Source organism: Misgurnus anguillicaudatus, chromosome 9 (genome assembly GCF_027580225.2).
Source record: "Misgurnus anguillicaudatus chromosome 9, ASM2758022v2, whole genome shotgun sequence".
In the NCBI taxonomy this organism is placed as follows: Eukaryota; Metazoa; Chordata; class Actinopteri; order Cypriniformes; family Cobitidae; genus Misgurnus; species Misgurnus anguillicaudatus.
In genome coordinates this window covers 19059715-19084929 of record NC_073345.2, presented here as the reverse complement: position 1 = coordinate 19084929, position 25215 = coordinate 19059715, and the positions used below count along the sequence as shown (strand labels likewise).

Sequence of the window (25215 nt, the reverse complement as noted above, 5' to 3'; positions counted from 1 at the left end):
AGGTCACATGCATTCGACGGATAATTTATAATGGAGCAGAGGAAACAGGCCACCGCTCCGAGGACTGCAGCATCCCAATTATGAGCCACAGACGGTCTGGGTCTAAATGGTCAAGTGTTGGCCTAGAGCATACAAACAACACAAAATATATATTTAAAACATACAGCAAATGACAGCATTAAAGATAAGAAAAAGTACTATTAAACAGACTACACTAAAAAGAAATGTACCATCTAACCTAGCAAAAGTTAAATGCCACAAAATACTGCTTTTAAGTATTGTTAAATCTCGAAAGACTGAGTCTCTTTTAAGTTAATACTTTCATGAAATGGCAGTGTAAAAACAACATTTGTCCAAGAAACCAATTTTAAGCTTAGCTTTCGTGCAGGGCTAGGAATGGATTTGGCATATCTCTGTGTTATGCGTATGTAGTCATTGAAAAAACATTACAGGCTTGAAAAAAATATTATAAATATTCCTTGATAAGTGCTGTCAGACAAAACAAATCTACGCAGACTTGCAAGAGCTCTTTTGACTCAACCACAACCTTGAAAAGGTCTCTGTGTACTGCCTTACTATAAGATCCACAGAGGAACCTTGAAGATCCGGCATCCAGCTGCAATGCCATCTGACACTAAATCAATAACCCCAAGACCATGAGGAGAAATCTAATCTTTTCTTTAACAGTCTCTAGAGGAGAAACGTTATGCTTGCCCGTAATATATCTAAAGTCATCCTATACTAACCAGCCAATTGGCACTACAGAGTGAACTTTAAAAGCTACAATAATGTTCAAACATTCAATCAAGTGAGGCTGATAACTCAACAATCATGAAATCAACTTAAGGCTTGGAGGCTTCAATGTATCAGCATTAGAAGACATAAAATGAGCATCATACACTCTGGGTTAATGGGTTGTTTTCAACCCATCGTTGGAGCAAAAAGGTCAAACCCAGCATTTGGGTTAAATTAACACAGAAAATGTTAATATTTGATTCAACAGTGGGTTAAAACAACCCAGCATTTTGGGTTGAAACAACACAACAAGTTGGGGTTGTTCCTTTTCGTCCCAACGCTGAGCTAAAAATCCCCAGTATTTTACCCCCAGAAACAAAAAAGTGAAATATTTTATGTCCACCCTGTGCAAGATTTATTTTTATAGGCTTCCATGAAAAACATCTGATTTGCATTGAAATCGAAAAAAATATATTCTCTGCATGAAATTATTCACAACTCTACATTTTATATTCCCAACAATCCAAATCCCTAATGGTTTACAGCCTAGAAGCAGAGTCAAACAAAAGAAACCTGCTCCATGTGGCAAACAGTGAAGCCTATAAACCGTTACTTAATGACAATGACAATTTATTTATATAGCACAATAAATTACCAATGTGCTTTCCATTTACGTCAAAAACAGAAAAAACACACAACAAATAGACAAAAACATTTATCAAATTGTACAAATATCCCATCAGTCATATGCTTTTAAAAATAAAAATGTCTTTAGCTTGGACTTAAAAATATTGAGAGAAAAAGGCTTATCTAATGGACAGTGGCAAGGCGTTCTAAAGCCTGGGGACAGCAATACAAAAAGCACCATCTCCCCTGAACTTAAAGCTGACATAACACAAGACGTTTTTGCCAATCTAATGTTAATCTTGCTTATATATAGAGTAGTATTTCATCATTCATATGTCCAAAGAGTCTTTCGTTTAGTCAGATTTATAAAAGAAAAAACAGCCTTTCCGATTTTTGGCGTAAAAGGTTGAACACTTGAAGGCGTGCGGTAGGCGGAGCTGAAGAGTTCCGAGTATGCGAAGCTTCGGATACTTTTGGATTTACAGCCGACATAAATGGAAATCAAACTTTAAAAAAACTTTTTTTTTAAATAACCAGCCTTATATTATAAATATGATCCAGAATCAGATACTTAGTCAGTAATGGACGAACAGGAACAATAGCAGCAGCGATTACACCAGGACGTCTCTATCAGGTAATTAATCCTTGCTTGTTTATCCGCTATTTTAATAAAAAAGCAACATAATCCAGTTTTTAACTGCATTTGCCCATTTTAAACAGTGTAAATGTTGTAAATGCAGTACAAAGTGCTGTTGTTGGTGTTGTTTACATTACATGCACGTATGCGCGATTGCAAACAAAACACATGAGATTTTGAATTACTTACGCCTGTGGTTGTGACTCCTAAACAGGGTCTTTTTAAAGTTTTGACCGCTCCAATAGTTGTAAAAAAGTGGAAAATCTGGCGTCAAACTGAGCCTTGTTTGTAAAGCAGTCTTCTCTGAAATGCAGCCAGGGAACAAACAAACTCATTCGCAATTACGTTGCTGTCCGGGAAACAAACTGCATCCACTGTTGTCTTACGACAGAGAAAGCTAAATAAGGTTTTCTTCTTCTTACATCCAACAACACACTTCTTTTGTCGAACTATCTTGCTAAAACAAAGTTGTCGCGTGCTGTGCAGTGATACCGGTGACTTCTACTCGACGGTGCAATGCTAATACGCGTTCGCGCTCTCACTTGACGTGCAGGGCAGGCGTGCTTTTCTGGGGGTATAGTCAGGAGGCCAAAACTGATATTAAAACTTTGTCGGACACTTTTTGGTACAAGCATACAACCTATCCAGTATTAATATTTAACCCCTCAACATGTGTTCTAGCCAGGTTGTCAGCTTAGTAAATGTTTTTTTGACCATTTTAACATTATATTCTTAAAAGTGGTAAAATCGGATCCCCCCCAAAGTGCTTCCATTTTCTATGTCCTACTGTAATTTTGGGCAAATGTGCAATATAATCCAATTTATGTGCAAGCATGATCATTAAAAAATAATAATCAATAAATACCACAAGATACCACAAGGGCACTGTTGTGTCAGCCTAGCTGTGATTTGGCATGAGGCAGCAGATCCAGAGAAGATGATCACAGCAGAGTCAACAGTCTGAACCAAACTTTCTAACCATGATGGTAAATGGACTGCATTTATATAGCGCTTTTAACAGACCTATGGCCATCCAAAGCGCTTTACAATTAGCCTCACATTCACCCATTCACTCACACATTCATACACCGACGGCGGTGTCAGCCATGCAAGGCACCAGCCAGCTCGTCGGGAGCAGCTGGGGTTAGGTGTCTTGCTCAAGGACACCTCGACACTTGGTCCAGTGGAGCCGGGGATTGAACCACCAACCTTCCGGTTTGTAGACAACCTACATGAACCACTAGGCCACTGCCGCCCGATGATGATGAAAAAGTGGCAACGGCAGCTGGGATTGATGATTAATGTTGCCCACATACGGGCTGCACATGAAGAACAGTTTGTCTGCAAACCAGGGCTTTGAACAGGTTTTTTCCCAATTGGTTCGTTCTGAACAGAAGCAGTATTTTAACGTTTCCGGTTTTCGGTTCTACCCTAAAACTGACGTTCCTGAACCGGTTAGAGCAAAAAAAAATGAAGTTCCCGAACAGGTTAATAACGTTCCATGTCAGCTGTGGGACATACAAATCAGTATGCTGATCATTAGGACATTAACCCTCTGGGGTCCGACCATTTTGGAACACTGTCAGAGGTTCTGACATGCTCTTACATTTGGTCTTTTTTCAGTTGCTTTAAACATATTAATGGCAAGTGTCTCATACCACTGCCTTCAGCACAAACTGGGCTAAAATATTATATGAGCTACATGTATGTACATGTTTGTATTTTTGAGAGAAAAATGTTTATGCGTGGTTTTTAAAAAAGCAAAATTTTTAAGTCACTGATATAAGTCCACAAAACCCATACTAAACATGTTTTAACAAGACTTTTCTAAACAGAATCTAATCGTCAAGAGTTTTCTCATTAAAATGATGTGAAAATCATTCTGCTTACTCATTCACATAAACCAGTATATTGATTTAGAAATTGTAAGACAGTTTTTGTTTAGAGGGGCCGTATGCGAGAAAGGATTGATTTACAGCTAGCAAACAAAGGCTCGCATAATGAGCTGCATAATGAGGCAGAAATGTTGGGAACTACAGTAAAGAATGTGAGGACAAATGTATACATGTTTGTTTGAGATTTATTAAGAAGTTAACAATATAATAAAAATAGAGAAGGTCAGTAGGACATTTTCAGTTTATTTAGAAACAAACTCAATTCAAAAACTTAACTTGTATAAGAAACTGATAAACAACAGAGCTGGTCATGTGGCTAATGTTACCATATAACTTTATGTCCAAAAAGTGTTTTTCCACTTCATAGTTTCTGTACTGATGAGAGGGATGCAGACCTGTAAGAGAGTTATGGACAGCTGTTAGCATAAATTGTCCACAGAAATATCCTTACATATATAACTAATGGGTAAATATCACTGATAGTACATTCATATAAACTATCATGTACACAAACTAAATTCAGAACATCTCAGATAAACATCTGCAGTGATTAGTTATATAAAAAGCTGTTTTCAGATGCCCATCCCCTTATCGTCTAGCTTCTGTTTTAAACGTGTTTCTGTAAGCGCGTATGAACTTTAAAAACACATTGCATATGGCGGCCATGTGCGCGGGCTCGCGTCTCCGTGTAATGCGGCACTCATAAAAACGGTGTCGCATGTGAAGCGCAATGTATGGAATTGCCTTGCATGTAAACAATATGGAATCATTTTACAGCAAATCCCGCAGTGCAGCATTACTCAAAGTTGCCATGAAGGATACGAAAGTGAATAACTGTGTCAAACACTGTACAACATGTAACAGATATCCGCCATTACGGGAGGTCACGCGTACTCGTTTGTAAATAAGCATGTAAACATGGAATCATATTACAGCACACACTTAAAAGATACAGCAGTTCAGGCTTACTGAAAGTTGCCATGAAGGATATAAGTGAATAACTGTGTTTAACACTGTGCAGCATGCAACAGTGAAATCCGCCATTACGTGAGATTGCGTCCTCGTTTGTAAATAAGCATGTATACATGGAATCATATTACATCACACACTTAAAAGATACAGCAGTGCAGGCTTACTGAAAGTTGCCATGAAGGATATAAGTGAATAACTGTGTTTAACACTGTACAGCATGCAACAGTGAAATCCGCCATTACGTGAGATTGCGTCCTCGTTTGTAAATAAGCATGCAAACATGGAATCATATTACATCACACACTTAAAAGATACAGCAGTGCAGGCTTACTGAAAGTTGCCATGAAGGATATAAGTGAATAACTGTGTTTAACATTGTACAGCATACAACAGTGAAATCCGCCATTACGTGAGATCGCTTCCTCGTTTGTAAACAATGCAAAACTTTTTCAATCCGAAGCGTGCCGTCTGCTGATGCTTACTGTGCGTAGGCTGAACTGCACAAGCCATGAGCATATTACATGATAGCAAATATAAATAGTATAAATTAACTGTTACTTACTTCCAATATCCTCCTCCAGTGCGTCCTCCATTGTTCTTCTTAGGTAACGATAAAGATAAATGCTTCCTCAATGTCCAGACATAAATGAAGATCTTCCTCACGTGTGTATGTATAAAGTTTAAAATCCAGACATGCGGTAAAGTCTTTAAATCTGAACTTAAATCAAACTTTACTTTTTAATGTTCGAGGTGCTCTTCATTACCATGTATTACTACTAACTAGTTACTAACCCCTAACCCCAAAGAAGTGAGAGAACAGTTATGTTAGGATAGAATTATTAACTATAGTGATATGTCAATTAAATATAGTATGTGTTACAACCTGGTTAATTAATGAAGTCAAATAGCACCATAGACCACCATCTACAGTTCTACATTTCGGCTTGACATTAAAGTTTTATAACTTGTGCATCATTGCACTGTCTCTCCCTACAAGCTTTAAACTTGGCTTGACTCATTCCCATAGATAGGGGTACTGATAAATAGAACTTTTGGGATACTATGTTATGTTTCCAAGCTGATATTCACTTTGAAAACTGGTTCTCTTTAGGCGGAGATTGTTTTTTTCATGTTCTAGTTCTGTTTTCTCTTACATTGTACAATAAATGTTCATTCTGACACTTCAGCAGACATCCCATGAGTGTTTGCTTTCATTTGATACCATTTTTATGTATATGGGCCTTGTGGTTGTGGAGATTTTAACATTTATTGTTGGATTGTCGAGTTGAGCTGGAAACCAAAAAAATTGTCCTGAAATCGCTTGCACAAGTAAAAAAAATAATAATTCAGCTTGACAACCACCCTAATCTCTTACCTATAGGTGTCTTCTAACAAAAAAATAGGGTGACAGCTTGTACCAAAACATGTCCGCAAAAGTCTTAACGGAAGCCCTTTTCAGAATTGGCCCCCTGACTAGTAAAGGCCCATAAAAGGAATATGGGGTCAATCAGTCGTAACGGATACCCCCATTTGAAAAAACTTTCCGAAACTTGTAGGAAAAAGGAGGTGTGAGTTTGGCTCAGAAATACTCTGTTACAAGCTAAACTGCTTTTTGACACTTTGCTTATGTTTAGCATGAGGACTACAACTCTTAAACTGTGTTAATAAGTCAGAATGCATGAAATAGCATTAAACCTCCCCTTTAAGCCTCAACTTGGGGGTAACCAATAGATCCTGGTTGGAAAAGGATTTTTATTTATAATACCAAGATCTAATTTAATTATCACTATAGTCAAGGTTTTAAATCACAACAAACTGCCTCAATAAGTTAAATATACAGGTTTACACAATTTTTAAGAGCTTGAAATAATAAAACATCATTCATTAAGGTGCAATAAATCCGTTCCTAAAAGAGAATCTACTTTGGGGACTCTTTGAGTGACAGATTGTTTGCAACCCTGTATTGATGCATGGCCATAAAGATCTGTGCCACAGTGAGACAGCAAAAGATATCACACTGATAATCACAGGATAAACCCAGAGATGTGATGGGAACACAGGCTGGTGACAGCACAGGGAATTGTCCTCCAACACAACAGTCTAGTGCATTCACCAGAGTAGGGATGGACGATATGACCAAAATCTTATCACGATACGATTCATTTTATATCATGATAATGATATACATCCTGGTAGAGTTTTCTTTTTCTTTTAATAAAAAAACGTATAAAAGAACAAAAAAAGATTAAAAAAAACAAACAAAACTCAAGCTCACTCAAGATAAACAGTCAGTGATGAAATAAGGATAATAAATGATTATATATCTTATTAAAGGTAAAAAAGGGATTTAGTCTAGAGCAGGGAGATATTTTATTTTGAAGTTTATTTTTATAGTTTATTTTTAAGTTTAATTTATTATAACATTTTTAAAATATTGCCACGTTGTAGGTGTGAGCAAAAATGTGCCGTTTTTGGGTATGTCCTTAAAATGCAAATGATCTGATCTCTGCACTAAATGGCAGTGCTGTCTGTGGTTGGATAGTGTAGATTAAGGGGGCGGTATTATCCCCTTCTGACATCAAAAGGGGAGCCAGATTTCAATGAGATTTTTTCACATACTTATAGAGAATGGTTTACCAAAACTAAGTTACTGGGTTGTTCTTTTTCACATTTTCTAGGTTGATAGAAGCACTGGGGACTCAGTTATAGCACTTAAACATGAAAAAAGATTTTCATGACATGTCCCCTTTAAAACATCACGTTCAAAGCGCTGAAAGTCAACAGCAGGTTGCCTCGCTGAGAAAAGTTCAAACCACAGTGGTTGGCCTACTGGGTTCTTTACACTTGAAACTGACATTACAGTACTAAGGATACAATGTTTACTAGTAGATTAAGAAAATGACCAACTTTTAACCACAAGAAAAGTGACATGAAACTCAATTGCTTGAAATTTTATTATATTGCTTTTCTGTCACCACATTAAATATTAAATAAAGTCAGACTGGGTCATTCAATTCACACAGTATTATGTTTAACAATTTGCTGAGGCTGTCAAAGAATGTATGCCAAAATTGCATATTCTAAACTGCCCATTCTCCAAAAATTCATTTAAATTGGCAAATGACAATATATTCGAGTGATTTACATTGCACCGTGACCACACTCCATCTCTTTATTTACACAATGTTCTGCTATGTTTGTTTTTAACATATACAATTCAAACAGAAACAAAGTCTCAACAAGCATCAATAAATAAAGCCACAAGCCACAACTTTTGTGGTAAACAGGCTTAACAGTATCCATAAACAAGCACCGAAGATCCTATGTAATCCTTTTAATACTACATATTTATCTAAGAAACTGAAAAGGATTTTAAAAATGGTTTCATACTATTGGAGAATATGAAAAGCTAGTTTCCACCATTATATAATTTTACAAAAAATGGCAATGTTTCTGCCAAACAGTTTCCATTTTACCTATCTGACATTTCTTTCCCTTCTTTGGCTTATTTGCTTGACCTTCGTCCAGGATAGCTGACATGCCATCATTGAATTACATTGGAAAACCAAATACTTTTAAGACAAAAGCTGTTGATAACACAATAGCGAAAAAGTAAAAACAATGCTAAATGCAGTTTGCAAAGAAACAGGGAGGTCTTTTATTTTCAATGCTGTCAAAAACCCTTATGTTGAAACTGTTGTTATTTGTGTCTAGCTATGCAGATCAAACTGACATGCCAACAGAGTCCAGGTGTGGGTCACATCCAAGGACAGGTCATTGCTCATTAATTCAGCTCTACATCTGAGCGCTGACAAATCCCGGCATCTTCTACACCTACAAAAATAACTGCATTGCAGATGGTTTGTCACAATCACAGTTACATAAAAAGACCTCCATGAATAAATCAGCCAATTCTAAAAAACAAGCAAGAGGACAAAGATATGCTTGCAACTGCACAAAGTCAGAAGTGCAGAGCAAAATGTGTTTCCAGGCTGATTGTGCAATCAGGACATCACTTTGCAAAACTTTCACAACCTTTAAAATTCGCCCCTTGACAAACAATAAAAACATCAATATGTTCTTCATACAGATATAGCGTGGAACAGATATGTATATTGTCCAATGTACACTAAGACTTAAAAAGACATGTCATGGTTTTTATAGTCTCACTAAAGAAAAACACTTTGCACAAGTGTGCACTAACATTAGCTAGTTTAGAGAAATGTGGAGCAAGATGCAAGTGGAGTGGACACTGTCAATAAAGCTCTTGAGAAACGTCTGGATTTATTTGCTGCAGGATGCAATCACTGATGCTTCTCACTCCCCTCAGGCAGCTGGCTGGCATCGGCCATGGGCACTTGGTGCCAGTGCCAAGTCTAAGCATTGATTAAACAACACAGGAAAGCTTGTGGCATGAGGAACCACTCCAATAAGACAACAAAATATTTTACCCATGCTAAGGAGTATAGTACAAAGTTGCATTTTGGTGGCTCATTCACAAATTACACATTTTAAATGTATGAGCCCTTTCAATTTAAATGGATTTTAATTGTCCGTCAATGTTTTATTATCTATCAGCTGAAAATAATCACTCTGTAAGTGATCTCAACGGTTTGCTCAACTTTGTTGTTTTAGATGTGGTGAGGATTTATTTATTTTTCTAAAATTTTACTGATTTTTAAAACTTTATATTTGTAGTTATGAACTTTGGTGTAATTTGGAAACAAACCAGCTGATTTACATTTAAGCTTAAGCTAGAATACAATAGAGTTGAATATCTTGCACATCATTTACCATCGTGTTTTGCCATCTTTTAAGAAAGGTCAAAAAGAAAAATCCTACAGGGAATATCCTGACACATTAAACCAGAGTAAACCATTTAAAATTGACCGATAGCTTGCATTCCCTGAACATTCCTATGAATAATTAATTTATGCAGTCTTAAATGATTAATTCATGAATTTCAATCAATAGTATCACAGGTCTATGCCCTTAGGAAGAGGTTTACTGGTGCAGAAAGTCAAAAGTTTCCGTTTCTTTGACATTGATTTTAAAATTCAACCGAGCAGTCTTGAGGAAACTTACAAGAGCGAATCAGTTTGATTAGAACAATATACTAGCAGCGAATTCGATGAAAAATTGACAAGCCTAATTTTGTTGGACAGTGTTTTTAATTCAAGCAGCTACTGTTTATGATAAAAGCATAATTTTTTGATGAAAAGTCAGGACAGATGGTAGTAAAGGGCATTATGTAAATGCAGTCCAGTATCAGATCTATGTTTTAGGATTCTGATTTTAGGCTCAAGTCAACCACGTCTCTAAAACTCTTTCATGAACAGCAAATGCCAAGTCATCTCCGACCACACCGACAAAGCAAGACAAGGCATTTCACCTCTAATGAAGCAGATCCAACAGGGATAGCAGATAACATCAGTGTTCGTCTAAGTCTAAGGACATTCCTTAGTGTCTTCAGGTCCCAAATTGCTTTATTTGTCCTAATTCTGTCAGGTGTATTTTCACTCAAGACTTGCATAGGTTTGGATAATTCCTAAATCACAGCAAACCCCGTTTACCCAATTACTACAGCTGAAAAGTATCAAATTTTAGGATTTGACCATTTGCCTTGCTCTGATATTTGACATGGATTTCAAACAAGCAGCACTGTTAAACTAGATAAATAGTGACAGCAAAAAAACAGAAAATGCGATTTAACCACAGATAACTCTTTGACGGCAAATTTCCAAAGAAGAAAAGCATTGAAGAATCTGAAAGTCATAAAAATTAGAAAAAATTCTCACTCATACAAGTATTCAACCGTGCAACGCATATTTAAGTAAAAAAGCACCAATGGTCCAATTCACGATTTTACATTTCCTTTTGTGTGTAGGTGTGTATTAGTACATGTTAAAGATATGCAAAAGGTACATACCACAAAGTAAACAATGACGCGAGTTATCACCACCAACGTAAATCTCTTTTCTTGGACTACAACAAACACACGGATTGTAGGCAACAGTTTACTTCCTGGGATTGATGAAGTAGAGAAGACCGACATTATCATAATTCCTCACGCTTCGGACTCACAGCCTGTAAGTTAACTCCTGTTAGCATTGCATTGGTAAGGAGCATCACATTTCCAGCTGACGTCAGAGGTATTCAGACCAATCACAACCTACAGCTTAGCTGGCCAATCAGGGACACAGAGTTTTTCAAATCCGTGCGTTTCAGGAAGAGAGTGAAATCTGGAACATATCGTACAAAAATGTACGATATGTGGAAATAATGTGTTTTTAACCATAAACCACGCAAACAAATTGTATTATATACAAAATAACATTGTTTATTAGCAATGAAATAGGTGCTCTTAATGTTCCTTAAAATTACTTAAATTTGATGATATTAAGATGTAAATTTAATGTCTAGGTTAGATTGCTTAAAGAAGTGTTATTAAGATGAACAAAACATTAAGGCCTTTAAACCTCAAGCCTTGAGAATTTAACCAAGACCTTAACAAAAAACAAATCTGCAAGCTAGCATTGTTATTAGCACATTCATACCCCATTGAAAGAGCCTTATATACACAACGTGACGTTGTTTGACCCGATGTCTAGATCCCAATCCAATTAAAGGTGTGAGAGATTATCTTACTCAGCACTCACAGTTTCAATTGAAGTCTCCCTGAAGGCTTAAATATCCAATTTGCCGAAGGGAGAGAAAACAAATTAGGTCTTAATCATGAAACACATTCACAAATGTCCTCAGTCTTCTTTATGATTGTAATTAATAAGGTTTATTTGGCATCTTCATCTATGATAAAGTCCGGTCAAAGTCCTACTGAGAAGCTACTGAAGAAAGTAGGAAATGTAGTTACATTTTTGTGTCTCTATTGTACATTGTTTCTAATGGAACAACGGCCTTGACTATTTTGTATCTACCAAATGGAAAATAAAGCTTGAATATTGGAAAACAAGTCAATGTTGCATCTATTTGCATGTCAGTTACATTAGAAGTAACATGGAGAATATAGCATAGCTGTCAGGACAATTTCAAAAAGACTTTATGCTGATGAGTCCACCTCACAAATTGCACTTGCCCTTCGATGGAGAATTGCCATATGTTTCCTGTGCGTTGGAAGATTGCATTAAGTGAATATGTCAATCACAGAGAATTTACATCAAGTGTGTTTCCAAAACGGAGCACAGAATGCAAAATTCCATCCCAGCACAAATCCTAACTTACATACACTGTAAATACGATAAAAAAAGACAATTAAACAGCACTAAACTACAATAAACTTTCCCCAAGATATCGAATTCAGTTTTGTGCCTGGTGGCTCCCCTGCACTCCAGTTTCGCACACCATGTTGCCAATTGAATACTGAATGAGAACTCCTTTTGTTAAAACTTTCTCATTATCCCCCCCATTGTAGGAATTCCCTGGCTGTTCTCCAAAAAGCTCTGTCAATGTGGGAATTGTTTACATGCAAAGAATCCAATAAGGAATTCCAAAGCATTTCTATATAGCAGGAACCAATGGAGATACTTTTCATGCTTTGCGCAACTCGCCAGCTCAGCTCGAGTGTGGGGGTTAGGGGATGAACTTATGTATGAGATTCCAGTAATTAATGGACATGCAGCTTGGAATGACAAAGCCCTCATTCCCGCACACTGTGCCCTTAGCCTTCAGAGCTGAGGGTTAGAGTTCAGCCCAGGCTTTGTTTGTGGCAGTACTGATTGTAAACAGACAATGAATCCTTTGATCGAACTGCAAACTTTACAGTCATTGAGAATATAACTAAAGGATGCTTTTGTTTGGCAAATGTAAGAGGTTATCCAAGCATTAGGCAGTGTAGGACCATTTGTGTTTTTATAAAAAAAGGGACTTTTGATATCCCAAACAATCGATGGGAATATAGTGGACTCCATAAAACACTGGAGGAACTAAACACAAAAAAGTGCTAAGAATCCAGATTCACCTTTAAAGAGGACATTTCATGAAAATCTAACTTTTTCCATGTTTAAGTGCTATAATTGGGTCTAGAAAACCTAGAAAATGTGAAAAAGTACAACCCAGTAACTTAGTTCTGATAAACCATTCTATGCAAGCATGTGAACAAAATAGGTCATTGAAATTTGGCTCCCCTTGTGATGTCAGAACGATAAAAAACCACCCCTTAATCTGCACAATCCAATCATGGCACTGGCGTTTTATTTCAATTCATTTTAGAGATCAGCTCATTTGCATTTAAAAGGACCTAAAAATGGCACATTTTTGCTCACACCTACAAAGTGGCAATTTTACCATACTATAATAAATTATAAACAGGGTATTTTGAGCTTATTTATAGTGCTTTCCACGATGTGCATTGTTGCAAAGCAATTTTATATATTTACTTGAAATAGAAAAAACGATGCATTAAAAAAAAAAATAGACATTACATAACAGACAGAAAAAATGTGAGAAATGCTCAGTAATAAACACAAGTCTGGGGTGAAAAACATGATCAGCACCACGCAGCAGTCACATCAATAGGGATATACATGTGGTTTGAGCTGAGCATTCACAACTGTTAATGAAACTGCAAAGTGCTTGAAACGCTGCTCTCAACACCATGACACGAGCAAAGTGCTTTTAAGCTGAACACAAACAGGTAAACAGAAACTCACATTAAAAGCAGTTTACTTGCTGCTGACACAACATATCTTCAAAGAAGAAAGCTGGAGTTAATGATAATGTGTAGTACAACATGTGTTTTTCTTCAGTCTCTGCAGGTGAGTGCGTTTATTGAACATGTTTTCTTAATGTCAATTTTATTAGTCTGTATGGTTAGGCTGCAATGTGTCAGCCTGACTCAACATCCCTCAAATGATCTCAACTCTGAAGTTCCCCTGAATTAGGCACGTCCCATTATCCTCCTGTAATGCCACTGTCCTGGAGAGCTTAGCTCCAACCCTAATCAAACAAACCTGCCTGTAATTTTCAAGCAATCTTGAAGACCTTCATTAGCTGGTTCACATGTGTTTCCTTAGGGTTTAAACTAAAGGGGCAAGTGATTCTGCAAAAGCAAGATTGGACAACCCCCTCCTAAACCTTCTCATAAAAAAGCAGCCCAACTACAAAATTCCTGTGTCCTGCCAAGCCTTTTCTATCTTCAGATCCATACTACACGAATGCCAACTGGAATATTTAATGTCTGACTGTAACCAAGTAAAGAGCCGGATGATGTTCACTCTTCATGCATAACCAATCGGCTTAGTTGTCACACACAAAACATACCCTGCACCTCAAAATAGTATTGGAGATTAAACTCAGCATATCGTAGTGTGTTGAAATGAGTATCATTGAAGAATGGTCTACTGTTTCTGGGATTTAAAAAAATCAAAGTGCAGATCCATACTGACACTGCCCAGAACTCACTGCAAAAGAGCGGATTTTAAGTGATGCTTCACTGAATAAATTAAATTATATAGTTTTATTATATAAGAAATAATAAATGTGAAGAAGCTAAAGTTTTATATTCTGACGTGCATCTAAAAAAAACAGAAGTCACTTCTATTATGTGTTAGTATTACTCAGTACTCTCAGTCTTTTGCTACTTACTAAAACTAATAAACACCTTCCATAATAAAAACAGTAAAGATTTTAGGGCATATTAACAGGAATATTAGGACACAACGACACAGTGATTATTTTTAGTATAAAATGTTAAAAGCATCCACCTGTCCTGTAATAAAAGACTATTATAACATTATAATGTACATTTTTCTTCCCAACCATGTCATAGTAATCTAGTTGGAATTTAAGTCTTGCAGAAATGGGTTAACATTGTATTAGCATTACTTACTCAAACAGCAACCATTGAACTGAAAATATCAATGAATTCCTTTCAAAATGAAATAAATGTTAATTCCAGAGAGGTAACACATATTAGTCAAGCCATTAAGAGGAAGGCTTATATATAGTACCGTATTTACATTCCCACAATGTTGTACTGCATTTATGTAACTGCTTTGCATGCATTTGCATCCTCAAGAGGAAGATAAACTTACAAATAAACTGTTCTTTCCCAAAATGTATGTTTTAATAGTTGATAATGTATAAGTTTGGGTTAAGGACCTAGAATAATTTGATGCTTTAACAAATAAGTCAGATAAAAATACAGACAGCAAAATGCTTCAGAATTTTAATGCCAAGATATAAAATTCTTTCCTCATTTCACGGTGCAGTGTTATAACCTTAAGGCATTCACCAAGTACACATGAAAAAATGCTAACCACTCCACACAAGGAAAACAGATGGCTGCTGGAGAGAAATGAACACTAATGATACCACACCCTGTATCACTCATGTCAGTGTATCTTGAATCACATGCTACTTAGTCCAGAATTAAACCCTAAAAATGGAGATAAAAATCCATCTTAAAATGGTCTATGATCAAGCCTATTACATAAAATCTAAACTTACCAGCTTTTATCACAGCATAGACATAAAACAAATGTTCATATTTTAGTTATTGACATACAACCTGCAGCCTTAAAATAAACATGATAGAAAGCATGAACAGCTGAGAGAGGGCATCTCTAAACAAATGTAGTATGTATGGCATCGAAGACATTTCTGAGTTTTATTGTAATACATAATAATATTATACACAATGCAAAAGGTCACAATTGTTTTCTCTGCTATAGCAACATAACTATTCTTAACATTTTATATTATCATAGGAAGAGCAATAATGCATCTCTATGGTTCTTTGGAATAGAAAAACATTTCTGCCATAAAAAGTTACACATTTACCAAATTTTGTATACATACAAACATACCACACAAATATACATTCAACCTGTATTCATGCTGAAAGTGTACTCACTAGTTAAGTAGGTCATATATCAATGCCTCATCCCAAACTGCCTTTCTGGGTTAAAGAATAGATCAACTAATGAAAACTGACTTTGATCTCATGCCTTTTGAGAAAGAAAGGCTTCAGCAGTGTGTAACAAAACTGAATTCAATATGAGAGCTTTGCTGTGAAGTGGTTGCATTTGCTGGGTGGATCTATCACTTTTGAGGCAATCCAAGATTTACTCAAAAATAATAGCTAGCAATGTTTAAAAAGCATATCGATATAAATGCAATATGAATGCTTACTTCTATGCCATTAAACATTAGAGCCCGACCGATATATCGGCAGGCTGATATTATCGGCCGATATTGGCCATTTTCCAAACTATCAGTATCGGCATTCATAATGGCCGATAAATGAATATTTAAAAAAAAATGGACGAAACACAAAGACGCAGAGAGAGAAAGAGAGGTGAATGCGTGAGATGCAGAGAGAGAGAGATAATAATTTTTTTTAAATAAAATTATTTTCTGGTGATGGGGGGATCGTCTTATATTCGGGCATATATGGTAATTATAAGGTAGCTTATAAAGCAATATAGGGACTAATTATTACACACGCACACAAACATTTAGGAGTGACCTTTATCTTGTTTAATGATAATATAAATGATTATAGTAATAATGTCATCATTATTTTTTGTAATTATTACTGCCAATGATTTTTGATGTTCCTCTGTTCTGTTGTGACAATAAAAAAACAAGTTTCTTTTTAAAATGCATTATCATATTATTTTACTTAAAACTCATAAAAAACTACAAATAACTAATGTTAGGGAAATCTGTTTTGATGTGCGTTTCTGGAAAAAAATATATTGGCCGATATATCCTTTATCAGTCGGGCTCTATTAAGCATTAAATGTTACGGTCATTTATTAGAAATGTAGTGCAAATATGGTCTTGTTAACTTAAGGAACTGCATCACTGTTCTCCAAATATTTTTTGTTCGAGCAGCACGGGACATTGTGTGTTAAGTGATGCAGAAAATTGGAAACATGAGATGAAATATGACCTGCACACTACTGTGCAATCAATAATGCTCATCCTTTTAGCAGCCACAGTAATCACATCTTGATGGAAACACATGTGCGATCCAGGCACCAGACAAAGTAAAGAAGGGAAAATAGTTTTATAATAGTGCTGGGAAAGGACAAGTCTCTGTAACAGTAGCCAAATACGGAGATAACCTCAATCTGTTCTAAGAATATTTGAATCTGCTGCCCTACAATGCTTTTTTAGATGTTCCTCTGTGCTTGCTGACATCAGACTAATAATATCACATTTCCGTGGTTACCCTTGGAAGGAGTGCTCGGAAATAAAAATAATGATAGCTGTATCATGATGAAGCTATGCATTTTGCTTATAGGAATCCTTTCACCAAACAAATACTTTGAGCACATCCAACTGCTTTAATATGCACAGATGCCTCCAGATGACTCCTATGTCAAGTCTGGGATTTAGGATTTTCAGTGTCAAACGTATGGACATAATTCAATTCCATGTAAAAAACACAGGACTTTAAATGTTTGCTGCACTAGACTAGAGAAACCTTTTCACATACGACTTGCTGTATTTCAAGTCTTCTCGAGTCTGTTATGTTTAGCGTACAGAAAAAAACGCTTAGGCCAAATATTACCATTAAAACATAAATATCGATGCGTCACTATCTAAAAAACGTTCATTTAAATATTCTACATTTAAGGGAAAGAGCAGTAAATGTAAAACAACTAGTGAACGCTTACGCGCCCTTAAAAGTAGGCTACAGAATGCACACTCCACCCCCAAAATACTGTGTTTGAATGAATACAAGCTACTAATAGATTTCAACTTCCCCTCACATCGATATACACTTTCGTTTAATTTAAGAAAATGACCAAATAACGTAATCCCAAATGGTGTGCTCAATGTACAGCTACTTAACTGAGTTTATTATAGGAGAGCAGGCGAGTGCTCACGCGCGCTTACATGCAAGCCGCTCCACTTTCCCTGGCTCGCGCACGGATCTCACTAGCAAGTTATTGATAACCATAACGGAAAATGGCCATGTTTGGGTACTTACCTGTGGTAAAACGGTGTAAGTAATTGAGAAAACGAATACTGAGGTGTCAGCGTGGCTCAGCACCGCTCTCTCCAGTGATAGTCCACGAAGACCGCAGCGCGAGAGCCCAGAACAGCGGTACCACAGGGTCGCATTGCAAAATGTAAGATTCAAACGAGAAAATGTCCAAAAGTCCAAATGATGCCCGGTTCGCGCTGCTTGAAAACGACGGAGTGGTGAAATGTATCAAGTTACATAAAAATATCCATGTGGGGAAGGGGGTTTGTCGAGCTAGCCTTGCAGCTAGCTGGAAGCAGCCAGCTGTTCGCGAGGCGCTCCTGACTGAACTTACGAAAATATCACTGAATATGTGACTGGAACTGTCACCTATCTATGGTCCCTTCTCATATTTGCAGATACGCGATGTTCGCTGTCTTTCTGCTCTGTTGAGCCACGCACACCGCCACTATCCAAGGGAGACTTCGGTTCAACATTTAAAAGCGTGACCGCGCATCGGCGTTCCGTGCGCGTCGCCGTGACCACATAAGCGCGATTGGCGCAGATTTGATCAGGATGCTCTGATGGAATTATTCCATTGATTTTTATAGGTATGATATCTTGTATAACATATGATACGATCAGAATTTTTCATGTGCTCTGATCATTCCTACCCTTAAAAATAGTTGCACCATATGACGCAGTCTGTGTGACTGTTATATATGAATTATGCAAAAATTGACATACGTAGTATGCAATAAATAATAATTGCAATAGAGAAAGCGTACACAACTCAACTATATCCACTGTTAATCGTAACATAGGACAAGCGTGACACGTGACGTTTATGAAAGTTATGACTGAAATTGAAAAAAATGTTACAATAACCCTAGGGTCCCTTATAATATTATATAAGCAATCTCACACCGTATGCATTTTCTATTTTCTTTTATTATCTCAAAATACAAAACATTTTAACTGGAAAAGAAAAAATGGTTCTAGCATGTGAACATGTCAATGAGCTGTAAAGTGAATCAAAGTGAGGTTATTTAGTATTGTTAGATAGATTTAATAGTCATTACTTTTCTATCTAGTCTGTCCCTGTTGTGTATTTTGTGAATACTACTGCAGCTAAATAGATATTTTCTTCTTGATTTAGGCTATATACAAAATCTCGAAATTAGTTTCTGATGAATAAAGCACCTCTTTAAAGTAGATTTAAAGTAGAAGTCTAACTTGATGTTGATACATTTTGTCTGAGGTTTTGTGGCTGACATTTCAAGAGCTACTGCAGAATGTAAAACTATATCAGACTGAAAACGGAAACTCATTTAGCACAATGCAGACATTAAAAATGTGCAGTTCTATTACAAGAGATAAACATAGTTAACCCTAAATGCAATCTGAATTTCATTTATGAAAGGTATAAAAACACATCAAAGCAATAAATCACAGCTATTGCACAGCAGAAGTGGCATTACAACACATGAGATTAAATTATACAGAACATAGAGGACACTTACATTCCTTATTGTGTTTAATATTTTTCCTGTAATAATGGTAAACTCAAAAATTAACATAGTCATATTTACTTCACTCTGCATTTTTGCACTCGTGTTCATAAAGAAAGTAACTTACACAAGACTTGACCAACATGAGGGTGAGTAGATGACAAAACTTCCCTTGAGTGACCAATCACTATTAAAACACATATATAAAACCATTTGAAAGTCAAATAAAAACAACTTTTATTTATGAAGACAAAAATGACACAAAAATCCTGCGTTAATGATCTCAGATGACAACACCATGCAGTCTTGTATGCAATGTTTTTACTTTCTGTGCAGGCAAATGCTGACAGCATACGGATTAAAACCTAAATCAATGAAAAATAAATATAAGTATATTGACAATAATGCCAGTTGACTCTGAATGATTATGAGGTCATATTGAGATGTGCAAATCTGCAAATAATTCTACAAATGAAATTGAAAGAGGCAGTGGTGGTGCAAATCTTTTACATCGGTACAAATTGAATTTTGAGGCTACCATAAAGGTTAACATTGTTATTCTGCTGTAAAAACAAAAGAAGAAACACAACAGGGGAATTGCAGACCTCAAAATGCTGTTTGACAAATTTCTTAAAAAAAAAAAGTTTACAGAAGCTTATAGAGTATTTAGTAGTTTATACGAGGGCTGAAAACAAAATTGACAGCAAATAAAATAACAAAAAATATTTTCCATTGTAACTATATTGACCTCCTGTTGTCCGAATTTATTTCATGACCGGATCTCATTTTTTCTATCTCTAGTTTTAGTAGCCCATTCACATAGTAGAGTATGATGTATAATTTTCTTGCTTGCATTTATAGCTTGTAAATCTACAGGAAGGATTGTTCAGTGGTGAAAAATGTCTGGTCTGGACCACAAAATAGATCAGCAATAGCACCAAGTCATGTTATGTTACATGGTATGGCTGCTTACACACCACACTGAGGTCTATGAATAAAAGTTACTGTTCGAATACCTACTATAAAAGCAGTTTGCATCGTCTGCTAGTTCGCTAATAACCACACCTTGCTACCATGAGCCTCTAACAGCAGAAAGAACATTTATTTCTTCATAAACAAGACGGCTAAATTGGAACATTTCTTCTCGATTTTCAGTGCAGTACAAAATTAAAGACTCCAATTTTTCTTTATTACGCAACTATAAATATCTGTTATTTATACATACAGTACACTGTCAAAATATTTCTACTGGTACAGTCTGTTGACTATATTAAGAATACAGAATACATTAATCTTGGACTGTGCTGCTATACATATTGCAGGTGCATACACCCTACCCCCAACCCCCACTATATACCACCAAATTGTAGTCATGAGACACAAAGATCTTGTTCTGATCAATCAGACAGCACTGTAGCTATAGACACCATAATGAGTGGTTGATGATAATGATGATCTCTGCAGGTATATTGAACTGAATGTGATTACTGTACTGAGCATGTCAGATATACTTCACACAGTGATCCGTGACGGTCATGATCTGTCATATTCATGTTTCAGTTCTGTGTGAAATTCTCTAATGTGACAGATTTTTCACTAATGATGCACAGCGACATCCAGTGTATTCCACATATCCAATACATTCATTTGTTTTAATGTAGCGTATTCATAATGTCCATATGTTTCTCCTAAAAATGGCACAACATTTAAAATAAATATGAGCAATTTAGAAATAAGAATTTGTAATTGCCAAATTGAAAAGTGAGAATGTATTTGATATTGTGTTGCTCGAACCAGTGGATTACAATGAAACACACAGCAAGAGTTTCAAAATCAAAAATGAAGCTGACACCATCCACTTTGGTTTGCATTTCTACTAGCATGTAACGTTAAATCATTTTATTTTAAAATATCATCTGTAACAGTTAATTAACAGATAATTAAAGGGGAAGGCCTGCTACATGTTTCTATACGTCACTACAACAGATCAATAAGAATTTCCACTCATCCATCGACCGCAACAGTGGTACCATATATCCACATATCCTCATATACAAAAAATATACTGCATGATCTGCACTCTATACAGACAGTTGTGGACAAAAATATTGTCACCCCTGGTAAACATGAGCAGTGAAAGCTGCGAAAATAAACCCATGTTTCTCCGTTTGAGCTTGGATTAAAAAATCACAAAAAATTCAATGATTCATTGTAGTGATGCACCGATGTATCGGTCGCAGATATTTATCGGCCGATTTTTGATGAATTTGAAACCATCGGCATATCGGCAATAGCACAAGAAAGGCAGATACCGATTGTTTATTAATTAACTGCATAAAGAAATCCATTATATGTAAAAAATTATAAATGTTGTTAATAAAATAAATGCTGAATAGCAAAAACCACCTTTGAAGGTTGTCATGCAGTCTTATTATATTTGTTTAATTTGTGCCTCTCTTATTTTGTTGGTCAGTTGAATGTTAATTAGATTCAATCCATGTTCAGTAAAAATAATTTGATGCAGAAATAAACTAGCTAATAGACCAACTGTATAGTATTAAACAAGTGTTTAATATCGGTATCGGCATCGGCCAGAAGTTGTCTGTTTAAATCGGTATCGGCCCAAAAAAATCCTATCGGTGCATCCCTAATTCATTGATGAAAAATATTTGAAAGTGTGTGTGTGGGGGGGGGGTATCTCAAATACATGTTTATCACAATTGTTCATGGAATACTATTCGCTTCCTCCATTTGCAAGGATAACAGATCAGAGTCTTCTTTTATAATGTCTGATGAGGTAGAACTCATGGCAAGTGATCTTAGATTATTTGTCCAATTTCCCAAGACCCTTCAAATGTTCCTGCCCAGGGAACTGGGATGGCTATGGCAGAACCTTGATTTGGTGCTCAGTGACCAATTTTTTGTTTCGGACCAATGTCTTGATGAAAGATTTAACCACGACCCATTATAAGATTTTTAGAAGAGCAAGTCAGGTTTTGACTTTTTTATCTGTTGGTATTTAATATATTCCATGACACCATGTATCTGAATTAGATGTCAGGACCTCTGGTATTAAAGTAGGTTCATAACAATAAAGATTTGAATGAGTATTTAACTGTAGACATGGACCACATTTTAATCCCTGTGTGCACCCAAGCTATCTTGTGTTCCTGCTTCCATTTTTTTCCGTATGGCCGCAGAACCCAGTCCTGTTTAAAGTTCCAACAAAATTAATGCTGACGTTTGTTTTTGCATGAGAGCAGAGGATATCTTAAACTTTGTCCCAAAAACTCGTGGTGATGGTGGTGCTATTTTCCTTTATTTTTTTAAGCTTTCTGACCCCAAGATTCAACTTATTTCTGATGTTTTCCATCTGTGGTCCTTGGAGAGTCTTTGTCCACTCAAATTATTCTCCTTGGTGAGCATTAAAATGATATAGACACACATCCTCTTTTAGGCAGATTTGCAACCATCTCCAGTTGATTTAAAAGTCTTCATTATTGCCTTAAATCCACCTTGTACGTTGTGTAGCTCAACAATCTTTTGCCGAACATCAGAACTTTTGGGATTGGGTTTACCCATTGTGATGAATGAATAAAGGGATTTGGGCTTTGTGTTCCATAATATTTATTCTGCTGTGAAACAAGAATTCATAACTGGACAACATCATGTTTTAGTCACCTTGGCGTGCTAAGAACATTTTAATATCGATGGGAATATCCATGAGATATATTTTACTCATTAACATTTCTAGGGGTGCCAATAATTGTGTCCAGTGTGTATTAGAGAAAAATATGTATTAAGTAATGAATTCCCCCAATTTCAATTGTTTTACTTCAATAAAACATTGTTATTTCTGTGATTCTTTTTTATAATTAAAGCTCAAAACGAGAAACATTGTGAATTTACTTTCACAGCCCTCCCTGCCCACATTCACCAAGGGTGCCAACACTTCTGTCCACAACTGTATAAACCTTGTGGTATTGTATGTATGTGTGTCTGCTGTGGAGCTGGTATCCTGAAAATCTGTATGTATACGCTGCAGTCTGATGATGCTCTGAATGCTATGTGAGGACTTGACCTCCATATACTCTTCATTGTGCTGATTCACTCTCTCTCTCTCTCTCTCCTCTCCCTCTGAGACTGTATAGTAAAACTATGAGCAGCATGTTCATTCTTATGCTTTTTGTATCCCTGATGTATACGAGGTTATATTTTGAGACGTTAACTTAAACATTAGTTAATTTGACTCATTAGTTGTGTTAATAATCTGAAAAGCATTGTAGATTTATACATGGGTATATAACATTTTGCAATTGTCATAAATAAAAATAAAACACAAACTGTGTTTCATAGGCTTGGATATTCAAATGTAAAATTGAACGTGTCTTAAATGGACAAAGCCACAGTCACCTGCTTGAGCTTTTGAAAGCTTCGGGAAATGTTTAAAATGTGTTGGGTATGTAACGGGGGGTTACTTTGTGTCACTTTATTATTTAAAATGAAAGAGTTCAGATGCAAAACCCTGAGGCAAAATTTACTTTTTTGTAAATTTTAGTCTTATGCTTAGGTTCAGTAATTTCACTTTGATGGTAATGAAAAGTTATTAGTCAGTGAATTTTCATTTTCACAAATGTCATTTTAGTCTTTGACTGTCTTTCGCTGCAAAACCCTCTAAGTGCATGCAAGCTTTTTGGCAAAAACATCCACTTCTAAAAAATCCACTTCTTTGAACAAGACATAGTAAACAATTGCAAAATCACTAAGGATGCAACTAAAAACAGTGCAAATGATGAAAGACATGATGAATTTTAAAAAATTGAAGAAACTGAACCACACATTAGGGGGCACTGTTGGGACAGCAGTGGTTCATGTTAGTTGTCTACAAATCGGAAGGTTGGTGGTTCAATCCTCGGCTCCACCTGACCAAGTGTCGAGGTGTCCTTGAGCAAGACACCTAACCCCAGCTGCTCCCGACGAGCTGGATGGCGCATTGCATGGATGACACCGCCGTCAGTGTATGAATTTGTGAGTGAATGGATGAATGTGAGGCAACTTGTAAAGCGCTTTGGATGGCCATAGGTCTTTGAAAGCGCTATATAAATGCAGTCTATTTGATGCATGTGGCTGCCACATTCGTGTTGAATTCAGATTCAAGTATTCACAAGGGACACAAGTGTAAATATGATCCAGGGTCGTTACATATTCGTCTTCTGTGGACTTTGCAATGGCCATTAACATACTTTGCCAACAACCGGTATTTAAATGGCCTAAGGCCGAAACTAGGCGGTTTTGAAGTGAACATATTTGATGAACGTATAATACGTAATAATTGACAGCTTTTGCATCTGAGCTCTTCAATTACTTTCTAAAGTACAATAGAAATTGAAAAAATAACAAATGATTAAATAACCAAAAATATTAGAAATAAAGGCAAGAAGAAAAGTCATGACGTCTGTTTGCACCCATGCTATGATTGATTGATTTAGTAACATTCAGCAAAATCATGCTAAAAATACAAATTTATTTACTACTCATGTAAACATGTACCTATTACAACAAGGGTTCGAGCCTAACAGTGGTTTTACAGATAAATCCCATCTCATATATTAAAGCTCTCCTGCTCTGACTGGAAACAAAGTGTTAAAAGTACATACTAATGGCAACATGGATCTGTATCTAAACATCATCTGCAACCTTTTAAACAATCTACAGATGAGATAAAACTATGTGCTGATAAATAGAGCTTCATTCTTTCCACAATGAAGTGATATGGGAGTATTTATGTGCACTTTCTTGAAAGTTGCTTTGGTAAGCATCTGCTCTGAACATAAATGTGAATGGGATGTAAACACAAAATGTGAAATGATTATTTTTTCAAATAAAACAAAGGAACCAAGA

The 25215-nt window shown here is 36.2% G+C and overlaps 1 protein-coding gene across 6 annotated transcripts in view; it reads right to left on the bottom strand.

Moving 5' to 3' along the window:
• The window catches only part of arhgap32b (Rho GTPase activating protein 32b), a 102556-nt gene extending 84239 nt beyond the window's left edge, over positions 1 to 18317 (bottom strand). For all 6 annotated transcript variants that reach the window (XM_055179469.2, XM_055179470.2, XM_055179472.2 and 3 more), the window contains exon 1: positions 17828 to 18317. The gene's annotated coding sequence lies outside the window, so the exon portion shown is untranslated. The remainder of the gene's footprint in view (positions 1 to 17827) is intronic.
• Between the last annotated feature and the right edge of the window lie 6898 nt (positions 18318 to 25215).